Here is a 14,233-nt window from a genome sequence, read left to right as displayed (position 1 = left end):
TACAGCGTTTCCCAACCTTAGGAACTTGAAGATGCGTGGACTTCAACTCCCAGAATTCTGGGAGTTGAAGTCCACGCATCTTCAAGTTCCTAAGGTTGGGAAACGCTGATTTAGTAAATACATAAAACTGGCTGATTCTGTCACAATATCAAAACAATTCAAAAATACAGCCCAGAAAATAACATGTATGGGGTGAGGACTACAACCACAAGCCTTATAACTGAGAAGGATCCTACACCGGGAGTAGCCCAAGATCTGTAGGAAGATCCAGGGTTTAAAAACTTTCGTGAACAAGGTCACTGGGGTAAAAATGACTCTATGGGTAGATGGTCTACAGTTCTGGTATTTCCTGGAGGTCACCCATCTGAGTAGTAACCAGGTTTGACTCTACTTGACTCTACTTTCAAGATGATCCCAGGTTAACCAGGGGCTGCCCCCTAGAGGGAAATTAACTTGATTCTCCCTATGTATTTTATCATTGACTAGAGATAGTCTTCAATTCAAGACCACAATTGAGCACAAAATTTTGGTTGCTAACCAAGACAGTTAAGGGAGTTTTATCCCATTTTACAACTTTCTTGCCACAGTTGGTAAAGTGCATTATTGCAGTTGTTAAGTTACTAACACGGTTCTTAAGTGAATCTAGCTTCCCCATTGACTGCTTGTCAGAAGGACACTGCAACTGTCATAAATATATGCAGTTGCCAAGTATCCGAATTTTAATCATGGGGATGCTGTCATGGTCATAAGTGTGAAAAACAGCCATAAGTCAGTTTATCAGATCAAACTAATGATAGTAGGTAGAACAAATAGCTTAAGAACTGATAATGAACATATAGAAGTGATGGAAAACCTCTGCCTTTTAGAATCAACCATCAACTGTAAGGGAAGAAGCAGACAAGAAATACATTGCAAATTAGCACTCTGCACAGCAGCCATGAAGGCCTTGGAAAAGACACTCAAATGCTGCAATATGTCTGTACCTACAAAGATCAGAATCCTGCAAGCTGTGATATTCCTTGTGGCATACCATGGAAGCCAAAGGGGAACTTAGAAGAAGTAGGACAGAAAGAGTATTAATGCTTTTGAAGTTTGGTGTTGGAGAAGACTCCTAAGAATATCATGGACAGCCAAGAAAACATACAAATGGATAATTGAACAAATCAAGCCACAGTTTTCACAAATGACCAAGTTTGAATTATCTTACTTTGGGTACATTATGGGAAAACCTAACTCTCTAGAAAAAGGGAATTCTAGGAAAGATTGAAGGAAAGAGGGAGAGGTTCACCAGCAGCAAGGTGGATAGTCTCAGTTATAGAGGTGATGACTGCACCTTTTGAGAGACATGAACGACCCATTTCTGGATTTCACATTCCAAAGTCCAGTAGAGTGACTGATATATTGTACATGATGACAATATGGGAGTGTATTGGGGCAAGCTCAGAACTATGTGCATGCACACACTCACACCCTTGTCCTTCAACCTGTGGCTGATCTTCCCACCTCTTCTAATATTTTGCCTTATCTCACCCTACTAATTGGCAGGACCAGCTCTGCTATAGTTCTCACTGATAATATGTCTCTGAGTCTGAACCGGTCAAGATAGTTTCCCTATTTAGTGCATGGAATATAATGCCATCTCAGATGTTTTGACATTTTTCATTTTGGGATGGAAGTTCTGCAATCTGTCAATTGTATGTTGGTTACAATTCTTGGTCACGTCAAGCCTCTCTTCAAATTATTTTACTGTATATATTTCATCACAGATATACAAACCAGAGTCTGATTTCTGGATTTTGAATTTTTCCCTTACCGGCCTTGTTCTTGTATAAATACTGACTCAGAGAACAATTCAGAGAGTAGAATTACTTCTTCTTTCTTAGCTAAATCTTTCCCTTTGATCAAACATTCAGGTTGTGGAGATTTGCCAGAAATATTCTATAATCTTCCACCTCTGCTTGGACAGCAGCCCAACATGATAACAAAAAGGGAATCCTGCTCTGATGGAGGAGGCTTTTAATGGTCCCATCTGTGTTTCCAACTGGGCAAAATGGTGCTGTCTGTATTTAACACTATGACTGATTCCAGAGGAACATCTCAGACAATTGATGTCTCTGGAAATGGATTAAAAAGAAACCTTTAAAACCATCCAGTCCAACCCCTCCTCCCCAGCCCCGGGCTGGGTACAGTTCTTCTGGTTTACCATGCAATGCACCTTCCTTCTCTTGTTCTCTTCTGAAGAACAGGAGGCTTGATATATGACTCCAATCAACTCCTACCTGGAAGAGCTGCCAGTTGTTAAGCCCCCATAGAAACAATGCAAATCTGCAGGAATTGCAAAAGAGCAAAGATTAGAATCAGTCTCCTGAGCTAGAATGGGGGAGAAACGCTGGGTGTTAGGCTAAACTTTCAGGGCTATTTAGACCTGGCAGAATAAACCTGCGATAAAGTTGAAAAAGTGCTTTCTGGATTTTCTGGCCCATCTTAATCCTCAGTCACTTGGACTTGGCAGGAGAATTAGACACAGACCTGGGGAGGGCAGAGGCCTTCAGATCAGTTTATTTTGTAAGCAAAGGAGAGCTCTGAACTTATTTCAGATGCCTCGGCTCGGAATATGATTCTCAAGGCCCAGTGGAAAAACACTGTGGTAGGAAATAATTAATCTTATCTTGAAGAAGGATAAGAATCAGACCTTTGCTTTTCCCAGAATGGGAACAGGGCCTGTGGAACTAGTCCAGTGCCCAACGAACTTGTCCCTTTGTAGGCAATTGGACGCTTTGCCACAGACACACTAATAAGCAAGTTGTTGTTCCTTACTATGTCAATTAATAAATGCTTTCAAGAAGTGGGTAAACAGCATTTTGTTTTATCTGTCTTGTATGGCCTTTAAGCCACCTAGAGTAGCTCCATGGTAAAATAAATTTAACAAATAATAAGTAAATAGCATGACTGAATTTCAAGGTGGTACAGTTTAACCTTATGGTTTAATTTTCTTTTTAATCACTGTGTCTTGCGAGTGATTTGAAATCAGCTGAGTTATGACAAAAGGATAGTTTACATGGAAGCTGTATGTCAGGGATTTAAAATGACTTCAGATAACTTGGAATAAGTGAACACAAGGTTCTTCAGAAGTGATTTTGCCATTGACTCCTTCCTAGGGCCGAGAAAAAGTGACTGGCTGAAGGTCACCCAGCTGGCTTTGAGCCTAAAGCAGGATTAGAAGTCCTGGTCTCCCGGTTTCCATTCTGACTATATCAAACTGGCTGTCACACCCCACAGATAATTCCTGTGTGTAAAAAACCTGTAGAAATGACCTTGGAGAAGGCATGCACAGCAGTTAGCAAAAACATGAATTAAGCCTGGAAAGAGAAAAGGACATTAGAAAGAAATTTAAAGTGACCACTTATTAACTCTTTGTAATGTGAGAATGGGAAACACTGTCTGGCATAAAACCTTCTGTTCCTATAGCCTAGATCAGGGGTGTGAAAACTGCTGGCCCATGGGCCGGATGCGTCAAGCCCACCCCAACTCCGGCAATGGGGAAAAAGTCGTGATACATCGTGACACGTCACATGACATTGCAAGTTTGACACCCCTCGCCTAGGTCAACAGAGCAGAACTCCAGTACTACTTCTGGCATCTCTTTCCTAACCTCCCCTGCCCTGAAGTGCTAAGTCTTGCTAGAGAGCATGACCAGTCCAATCATAGGGAAGTGAGGTTGTTGAGCAGTTGAAAAATATCAGAAATATATTTCACCAAACTCAGGAACATGGTTGTCGTGTGGTATTGTATCCATTTTCATTAGTTTGAACCAAAAGGGATTTTTATTAGGTTCTTGGGATCTGGGCTTCATACCTTCCATATTACACCATAGCCAGTTTAAGGCTAATTCATTCCTGCACTGTGCTGCAAGGTACTGTATATGACAGCTCAATGCTTCAATCATTCACTTTGCTATTTTGGATGGTTGTTTTGCCCTTGAACTTCGAATGGTAAGGCATTGCATTCAAATGCCCTAGATTTTTTTTACCTCCACTTCTTTCTTTAGAACTTGTTAATGCCTTAACAAGTCCAGCCATCACCTCCGGTGTTGCAGCCTTTCTGAGGACACATTAAATTATCTTTCAGTTTTAGGATAGAGTTTTCTCTTGTCAAAGAAGAAGATGATGATGTAGCATTGTGATGGGAAGGACTCTAGCACAGATGAAGGGAGCTTTCCGGCTGGTCAGATCGGATTCAGTCTGGGGGAATGTGATGTGAAAGTCACTACTGCCACAGGAAAAGTATAACTGTAGCATCAGAGGACTGACTGACAATTTTTTCTCTCTTCCCTCCCACAAATGAGACCCATTAGAAAAATGTATTCTTCCCATCTCATTAGCAGATTTCTGAAATCGAATGGCTTCCAACAGACAAACAAGAATGTTCTCATTATTGTCCTTGCCGATCAGACAATGTGCTCTTCACAACATGCTGAATAAATTCAATTTTCCTACAATGTAATTTCACATGCTGTTCAGGACAGCACCAGTCTCTCAAAAGGCTGCTAATAGGGAAGTCATTTCCTCTTAGTTTACAATGCTGAATCCCCAAATGAACTTGGTGGAATGCTTCAGCTTATTCTGGGAATTATCATCCTAAAATGGAAGTTAGTTCAGGGATGCCGATTTGGTTCATACACCTAAGATGTTATGCAGCTGAGAAAAAGGCAGGCAGGAAGAAGGTCGCCTTAGCAGAATGCATGAAGTCAACCATTTTAGTTTGCAAATGAAGCTTTTGGCAGAGTGTTGAGCAAATCTATTCGGGTTTACTTACAAATGGTTAAATGGTGATTTGCTCAAGTTGGCCAGTGCTAAGCATTAATTTTAAACAAGCCATGTTGTTAACTAGCCCACAATTGGCAGTATTTATACACTCAACCTTAAATCATGGTTTAGATATGGCTGGCTTTACATGTCCTGCTAAGCTACATCTACAAAGAGTGGGCTTAAGAAATCCAAGTGACAGCAAAGAGATACAAAAAACTATCAAGTATTTTTATTTGTTAATGTTACAGCTTGACTTATCTTCAGAAGCTCAAGGCATCCCTTTTTATTTTATCAGTGTGAAGTAAGTTGGTTTGAGAGAGAGTGACTATCCCTAAATGACCCCAGGACTTTGGTTGGTAAGCTGGACCTGAACTTGGATCTTCCTGATATGTAACCTTAGTTATTATGCTGAACTGCCTCTCACTGTAACAAGACACAGGAGGGAGAATAGAGAAGGTCACAAAGATTGCTCCAGATCTACTCCCTTAAAAAAAACACCCCATAAATAGCTAGCAAATGTCTTGTACAAAGGTTTATTCCTCTAGAGTCTAGACTATTCTTTCATTCATCTGATCTATTGCTTGAGGCAACAGGGATTGGCATAGTCCCAATGTCTGCCTTCAGTCCAGATGCATTGAAACTGCATCCCACAGGCATCTGTAGGCATCTTAAGGATGGCGATTGAATATTCCACATTTGCATATAAAGTGTTAAAAGCTTTACAGTACTGATTGAAACAGTGCTAACTTCTGCTGGTACTGCAGTAACTTTCAGAAGAACTTACTAGATTCATGGCTTGGTTCAGTCATTATTCATCCTGGAGAAGGACCATCTATGGCAGGGGTGTCAAACTTGCGATGTCATGTGACATGTTGCAATGTATTGCGACTTTTTTTTGCCATTGCCGGCAATGGGGTGGGCGCCGTTTTGCTACGATGCATCCGGCCCACGGGTCGGCAGTTTTGACACCCCTGATCTATGGGGTCACTGAGAGATGACCTTGATTTGGTAGCACATTGAGCTGAATATACAGATAGCCTCAAGATTAAAGCAATTACATGTTGGCCACCTGGACTGATGCAAACATAGGAGAAGGTACTTGCTACCTCCTTCCGTGCCTGACAAAGTGGCATTGTTGGTTAGTGGCTGTCTTTGACCTTGGGAAATATGCAAATCACAAAGCAAAACCCAGCAGGCCTGTGGAGGTTGATTAACCCCCAGCAGGCTAATCCACAAAGACAACTGACTCATCCAGCTTCCCTCTGTAAGCCTTTGCAGCTGGTCACCTCCCAAAAGCATTGATCACATAGCTGTGGGAGGTAGAGATGCAGAGATATTTCCCTCACCACTTTCACCATCATAGAACCTCTCCACCCCTCAACAGATATAACAAACTTCTTTTGAATGTCCTGAAAATTCAGGGGTAGGCAACCTTGGCTCTTTTATGACTCGTGGACTTCAACTCCCAGAATTCCTGAGCCATGCCTACCCCTGTCCTAAATGATCTTTTTTTGTTTGGACTCACCCCAATATTTTGATTTCCTTACCTAGCATCTTAACTGTCTTTAAATATTTGCTTATATTTTCACTGCTACAAACATGGATTATTTTCTCATCTTGAAACAGATGTGTGGAGAAACTGATGGGTGGGACACATGTGGGACTTATGTGGTTCCAGATTCAATAAACTCACACCAGCAAATGTTGAGGGGTTCCAGATATTAGCCTGTGAGGAATAGTAAAATAGATTAAGTGAAATACTAGGGTCACTTATTTTACGCCTTTGGGGATAGGAAAGTGCTACATTATAACATTTCTCACCATTGTCACGCTTCCTAGAAAGAGTTCAACAAAATTTACTTTTCTCGTTTTCTTAAATAATCAGGTATAAATTACCTAATTTACCATGCTTCAGCTTAATGTGTGAACAAACCAGAGATTCTCCATCTGTATTTCTGTAGTTCTGAATGGAGTTACAGTTTCCCAGATACAACTGGAGGGCAATTTGAGGGTTCTCCTGGACTTGAGGTTGCATCCTTTCATGGACCATCTCACTTTACATGTGGACTTTTGCAGTGCAGGGTACATGGGACTCTCCTGGAAGCTACAGCTGGTCCAGAACACAGTGGCACAAACAGCTATGAGTGTGCCTTGGTATGCCCATGTAACACCTCTGCTACTCAAGCTGTATTGGTTACCAATGAGCTTCTGGGTGTAATTCAATTTTCTGGATGTCAGCTACAAAGCCCTTTGTGAGATAGGACCTGTTTATTTGAGGGAGCGTATTTCTCCCTTCATTTCTGCCCATTCTGTAAGATCAGATTTTTTTTCTTATTTTTTAATCAGAAAAATGCAGCCAAATGTGGGCTAGGAAATATGCTTTCTCTGTTGAGGTGGCTGCCCTCTGGAATAGCATTTCCCCCATAGATTCAAACAGCCCCAACCCTGTTGTCCTGAACCAGCTTGGAAGAGCTGCCTTTTCCCCTAAACTCTGGAATAGGTTGGGGGTATGACCATTGGGATTGTCCCAGTTGCAACTGGCTCCTTTTCCCTTAAACTCAACTACATTTAGATCTATGTATGAGAAACGTCTGACTGCTCTGGATCGGGGAACAAAATGTGCCATTTCAATCTGGGCTACAGAGTTTTCCCAAAGTAGACATTCAGATTCGCATTCTTTTTTTTTCTGTAGTCTTCAGTCTTCTTGTTCTTTTCCTTCCCTTCTCCTCTGTCTCCCTGTGCAATTCTGACTCTTTTGTGAATTTATCATTCCAGACAAGTTGACCTCAGTGTCAGGGTTTTTTATCCACCCATCCACCAGATGCCCAATTAGCTTTTTCTCAAATTTTTGTGAGCATCATTTTCACTGGCACGTACCCGGCTCAAGCAGAATATTGACCCAAATCTTATATATTAATATATATCTTCATATTAACCATCGGACATTTTCCATTCCTCAAAATAGGGAAGCTGGAAGTCTCACCTTGCATTTTCCAATACTGAACTATTGCTCTGGGGAGAAAAATGCTTTCCATATGTGCAATAAACAGTGCAAATAACAGGGAACTCTATTCCCCCCTGAAAGGAAAGACAGGTTGGGGAGACAACAAATCTAGTTGCTAAACACTGGCAGGAAATAAAATGAAGCTGGGAGAAATCCATAGCAGAATTGCCTCATGGGGCAGGTGGCCCCATGTACTTTGTATTGTATTTTCTTCCATCACTAGGACAACGTTGTGAGGGAGAGAGAGGACCATGCGTGGGATGTTCCTATGCTGAATTCTATGTGGAAGCCATCATAGCAGGTAACAAAATCCAGCATGGAGATGTGTAAAAAGTGAGGAAAGACTTTGTTGTGCTTCATTGTAGGAACAATGGAAAGGTCCTACAATGGTAGTTGATAGTAATTTTCCAAATGTAATAGTAATAGTAAATTGCTAAGTACATTGATTTGTGCTTCTTAGAGTGTGAGCCGCCCTGAGTCTTCGGAGAAGGGCGGGATATAAATGGGATTAAAATAAAATAAATAAATAAATAAAATTTAGGCTTCAGTATCAGTGACACCATCCAATGCATCCATTTTGTGAATTTTAGTGGGAAAAACCTCTGATGGTCAACTTTTATTGCCCAAAATAGTTTCTCCTCCAATTTTGGGGCTTTAAAAAGAAATCCTTTCCAAAAAAAAAAAACCATTGTGTTAGGAAGTAATTGTGGGGCAGGGATGGGCTACTTTGTTTATCTGATATGGGAACATAGATAGGGTCTGTTTGAATGCTCATCTGCAGATTAAAAAAAACCAAACTGGGGGCTTTTTTCATCTACAGGTAGTGCTCAACTTACGACCACAATTAAGCCCCAAATTTCCCTTTGCTATGTGAGACAGTTAAGTGATTTTGATCCATTTTATGATTTTTCTTGCGACAGTTGTTAAGTGAATCACTGAAGTTGTTAAGTTAGTAACACGGTTGTTAAGTGACTTCCCCATTGAATTTGGTCACAAATGGTGATCACAGGATCCAGGGACACTTGACAAATGTCATAAATACATGTCAATTGTCCAGTGTCTGAATTTTGATCTCATGACCATAGGAGATGCTGCAATGGTCGTGTGAAAAATGGTCATAAGTCACGTTTTTCAGTGCTGCTGTAACTTTGAACATTCACTAAATGAACTGTTGTAAATCAAGGACTACCTGTACTCTCTGATACAAGGACAAGATGATGTTTTGGATGCCGTGCAGTGCTATTATACGTTACCAGAGATTATAAAAAAAACATTTCATGCTTCGTGTAAGGTTTTTCTCTCTCTGCAATACAGAATCGCAAATATATCAATTATGCTGACTGAAGTAGATTTTTTTAAAAAGGCGTAGTACAATACAATTTTAAAAAAAATTAAGAAAAAAAGCATAATTTAAAATATGAGGAAAAAAGAAAAACTTAGTTTAGCTGAATAAAAGCTTTCAAGTTGTCTCCTTTAACATTGTGCCATTGAGAGGGTCGTCTCCCAACACTTCAGTTCGTACCACAGAAATTCAGTGGTTGAATTTCCAGCGCGGTTTTGGGGTTGCTTTCTGGGGTTTGCGAGGATTTTAAGCTAGAGATGAAAACAGCTTGCTTCCCATTCACATAGACAAACACCCACCCACCCCTGCATAATTTATGCCCTTCTCTTCTTACAAAGTTTTTGCCTCACCAGATGGCTGTTCTCTAGTCCTCCAGAAGATCAGGAAGTTGGATTTTGGCTCTTGACTCCTCAGATATTATCCTCTTGTTACAGAAGAAAAAAAATAGATTTTGCCATCTAGTATATAATTTCTCTGCTATTTTACTTTAGGAGAACATAGGGAGTCAAACAGGTATCTATTATTGTATATATACTGTATATGTTTAGGTACATCCATATAGTATGCAAAGTACCTTTCTATATTTATTTATATACAAAATATCTTTGTATATATATAAAAAAATACTGTTGAATCTAAGGAGGCCATCAAAAACATTCTTCTGTTGATGTTCAAGGAACTCTTCAGTACTGAAACCCAAAACCATATTGTATCCTTTGGATGAGGAATGTCGAAGCTTAGTTGTCTTGAGGGTTGCTCCAGGCTTTGAATAAAAAGTCAAGCACTGCATTCCCAAAAAGAGGGGGCCATGGATCCAGTTTGGATTGCAGCGGGGAAGGTTAGATGTGAAATGGATCTATTTTGCCCCTTTATCCCCATTCCAAGAAGAGAGAAAGCAACACGAACTCTATCCATTCTGGGAGTCTGTTTAAGCTGCAAAAAGGATGCTGCCTCCACCCCCTTTTTTCCAATTCCTGCTATTCTGCATTTTTTTCAGGCAAGAAAACTAGCATCATGGCTTTCAGAGAGAATGCATTCACACACATTGTAGTTTGGGCTAAATGCAATGTGTGAACTCTGGCTTAATTTTTTAAAAGTACAGTTTAAAACAATAACTTAGCATGGAGTATAAATATGACCGTTGCAACCGTCTGCATATAAATGATTGCTGTATATAAATGATTGCTAGAAGTTTTGCTTTCCAACTTAAGCAGCTGGTACATTTTGGCACTCATTTTGTTTCCTAAAGTTGCTTCAGGGTTTCAGGTCAGCTGCTCTTATACAAAAGTCTCCTTGAAACAGCTGTGTTTTTGTTTTTGTCCTTTTAATTCACATTTTTGTAATGTTCTTGTCTAGTTTTGTTTTGCCTTTGTTATTTTTTTCCTTTGGATTTTGTATTTCAATCTTTTAAATAAAATAAAAAAAATAAGAAACAGTTCAAGCTGCCAGCCTTAACCATTCCCCAGGAATATCCAGCAGGGCTCTATATACTTCCATACTTCGTCCATGGTGGGAATACAGAGCGCCTCTTCACGTCTGAACACCCAACCCTTTTATTTTTTTTCAGGCTTTTCCTGGGTATCTGAGGAAAGCTGCCACTGCTTTAAGGGAATACCCTTCTTAAAGTTAGCGGGATTTAAAAAATGGCCACAGGAGCTTTTTACAGGCCAGTCTAGAAGCCTGAAAAGAGCTCACCTACTTTACAGAATAACAGAGGGGAGGGGGAGCACTACATTCAAGCAAAGTGCATCCCATCAGTTAGCATTTTTGTAGAATTATTTCGTTTTTAGCCATTTAGTCATGTCCAACTCTTGGTGACTTTATAGGCAAGTGCTACCCTCTGAAGCACAACTTCTTTCAGTTGTATGTTCAACTTTGCATCAGATTTGATATTATTGAGCCAGGGTGTTCTTTGTTTGCCCCTTCTTCTTTGTTCTGTTAACCTTTCCTAGCATCATTGGCTTTTCCAATGAATTCGCATGCATAACTTGGCAAAGTAAATCAGATGTAATCTTATGATTTTAGCCTCTAGTGATGTGTCTGGTTTTATAAGATTTAACACTTCTCTGTTAGTTACTCTTACTGTCCATGATATACCAGTAATTTATGCCAGAACCATAGTTCAAAGGTGTCAATTCTTCGATCAGCCATCTCTTAGTGTTCAACTCTCATACCCATACATCATTATAGGGAAGACTATCGTTCTAACTAGCCTGCTTTTTGTATTTGTATCTCTGCTTTTCCAGATCGTATTCATGTCAACCATTGCAGTGTGGCCTAAGGTTACCTGTATTTGATTTCAGGAGTAGAATTGCCATCGTGAACAATTTTGGATCCAAGGAAGATAAATGCTTGAACTAATTCAATTTCCTCCTTGTTGATATTAAACATCTCATGTCCATCTGCAGCTCTTGTCATTATCTTTGTTTTCCTGATGTTAAGATTCAATCCTACTTTTTTCACTTTTGTCCTTGATTTTCCAGGTCATTTTCCCCAATGTTTTTTGTTTTCAGCCAATAATGTTGTATCATCTGCCTACCTCAACATCATTTATGGTTCTTCCCCTAATCCTCACATCAGACAGTTCCAGATCTAATTTCCTCATGATCCCTCCAGCATACAGATTGAACAAAAAAGGTGATAAAATACATCATCCATGTCTAACTCCCTTACTGATGCTGAACCAGTTTGTGTCGCCATACAGTGTTATCACTGTTGCCTCCTGATCAGTGTACAGTGACCTAATCAGGTGAGTTTGGACACCAAGATCATGCAAAGCTGCCCATAGCTTATTGTGTTCTACACAGTCAAAAGCTTTTCTGTAATCAATAAAACACATATTCTTTTGACATTTTGATATTTGATAATCCATCTACTATCGAGTGCTGCGCCCTTTTCTAAAGTCAGCTTATACATCGGGTAACTGTTGATTGATGACATTCTGTAGCCCCGTTTAATTATTTTTAACCGAATTTTGCTTGCGTGAGAAATCAATGCAATCATGCATTTGGAGCAGTCTCTGGCATTGGCTTTCTTTACTAGTGGGATAAAAACAGATTGTTTCCAGTCCTGAGGCCATTGACATGTAGTCCATACCTCTCAACACAGGGCAGTGATGATGTTAACTGGCACTGGTCTTAGTGATTCTGTAGGTATTTCATCAATACCTGAGGCTTTCCAGTTTGGCAATTTCTCCATGGCCCATTCTACTTCTTCTTTCAAGATGTTTAGTTCTTTATTAATTGGGCTTTCAACATTGTCATCTTGATAAGTCAAACTGCTCTGTACCTTTGGCTTTGGCCACCTTTTCCTGATTGGCTGTTTTGATAGTGTCATCAGATAGCCACTTGTTTATTCTCTCTGCTTTTTGGTGTGACCCACATAATTTCCATGCAATTTCCATATCTTGGATCACTCGCCACTGTTCATTTAGATCTTTCCCTTCTCAGTTTATGAATGAACATGAATTGTATTTGAAGAATTAGGGAGATACAATTTTTGAGTCTAGGATTCAGTTCACTCTAAGAGGCTCTTTACCAGCCTCCCGAGGCCACATATGAACCACCCTTGAGCATTTTCATGGCTTTCTTCAAGAGGCTTAAACTGGTGAGACGTCAAATGGATACAATTACCATCTTGTGTCTCCACTGTAGCCTATAATTAATGCAAGCTTGACATAACATGGCATTAGCCACCTTCTGCTTCACTTCTTGATGAGTTGAATTGACACTTGTGAGAAGCATGAAAGAATTAACATGCTAGTGGCAGGCAGCAAGCTGGGGGAGGGCAGTATAAATATAGAAAAGGGGATGCAATCAGATTTTACAAACATTAGTATCTAACAAGGGCATGTAGTCTGGCCTCAGTATAGACTGTAATACCCTCCAGCTAAATGCAAAATTGCAGGAGACATGATAGGAATTGTCTTACAGCAACATCTGGAAAGCTACTATCTCTGCATCATATTGACAAGATGTGTCTAACAACACTGCCACTGTTATACTTTTTCTCCTTACAATTAACCTCAGCATCATTGTCGGGAGAGGGGGGAAGAAGCATACCATAACCAACTTTGCCTTAGAAGGACAGAGAGCATGATGTTTTTAATGGGCTTCTATTTAATAGGCCTCAGCCTTGGCAATTAATTACCAGTCAGCCAAGCAGCTGCTGAAGAGCTGCCTTTATTACCTCTTCCTCAACGCTGGGTTAATCTCTTTCAAGTGAGCAGCTACATTATCCAAGCCAGTGGCTTCGTTCTCATTCTCGCATCAATGGCTAATTAAATCTTGGGCTGTGGGGCGCCAGCTGATCATCTTGCCCTCTCAGTAACTCTTGCTAACCCCACTCTTGGCATTGATGGGGGAACAGTGCCTTTCAGTCCATCAGATTGGAACTGCTAATATAGCTTCCTCAGGAAGACATAGCCAGGCTGAAGGGTTAAACAAATGAAAAAAATAATAAAAACCTCTCTCTCTCTCTCCTTTTTACAATCCCTTCTTATATTGATTGGTTAATCTTCACACTCTAAACCATTATATGATTTAGTTTAGGTTTAGCTGTGCATTAGGGCAAATCTAATTGCTGTAGATTGGAAACTGATTTATAGCATAATCTTTGGCAGCACTATTATGAAAAACTTCACACCGTTCCATAATTACTATATAAGTGATGAATGACTGTTTAAATGACTTCCTCAAAAGATACTGACTGGATCTATACAGGATGTTCAGTCTTTATATAAATGGTTTGGCTTGGTGTGACATGTGAACCTACCATTACAACATAGATTTGTATGAACCAAATCAGAGCTTGTGTACAAAAATCTTTTTAGAAGGGGGAAAAGAACACTTAACTGGCTATGCAACGCATGAACCCAGGATGAAATTTTTGGGGAAAAAAATCCTCCGTCAGATCAAGTTACTCCTAGATGTAAACATTCTCCAATTTAGCACCATAAGAAACAAATGCACTAATGGTTTTAACTCTGAGGATACTTACAAGTTCCAAGAAACTTGGCAAAAATCAGGTCTCTGCTTTTTTTAAAAAAGTTGAGAGATGAAGAGTGGCTATATATATTGG

The sequence above is a fragment of the Vipera ursinii genome (assembly GCF_947247035.1).
Source record: "Vipera ursinii genome assembly, chromosome: 2".
Taxonomy (NCBI): domain Eukaryota; kingdom Metazoa; phylum Chordata; class Lepidosauria; order Squamata; family Viperidae; genus Vipera; species Vipera ursinii.
This window is presented reverse-complemented; position numbering follows the sequence as displayed.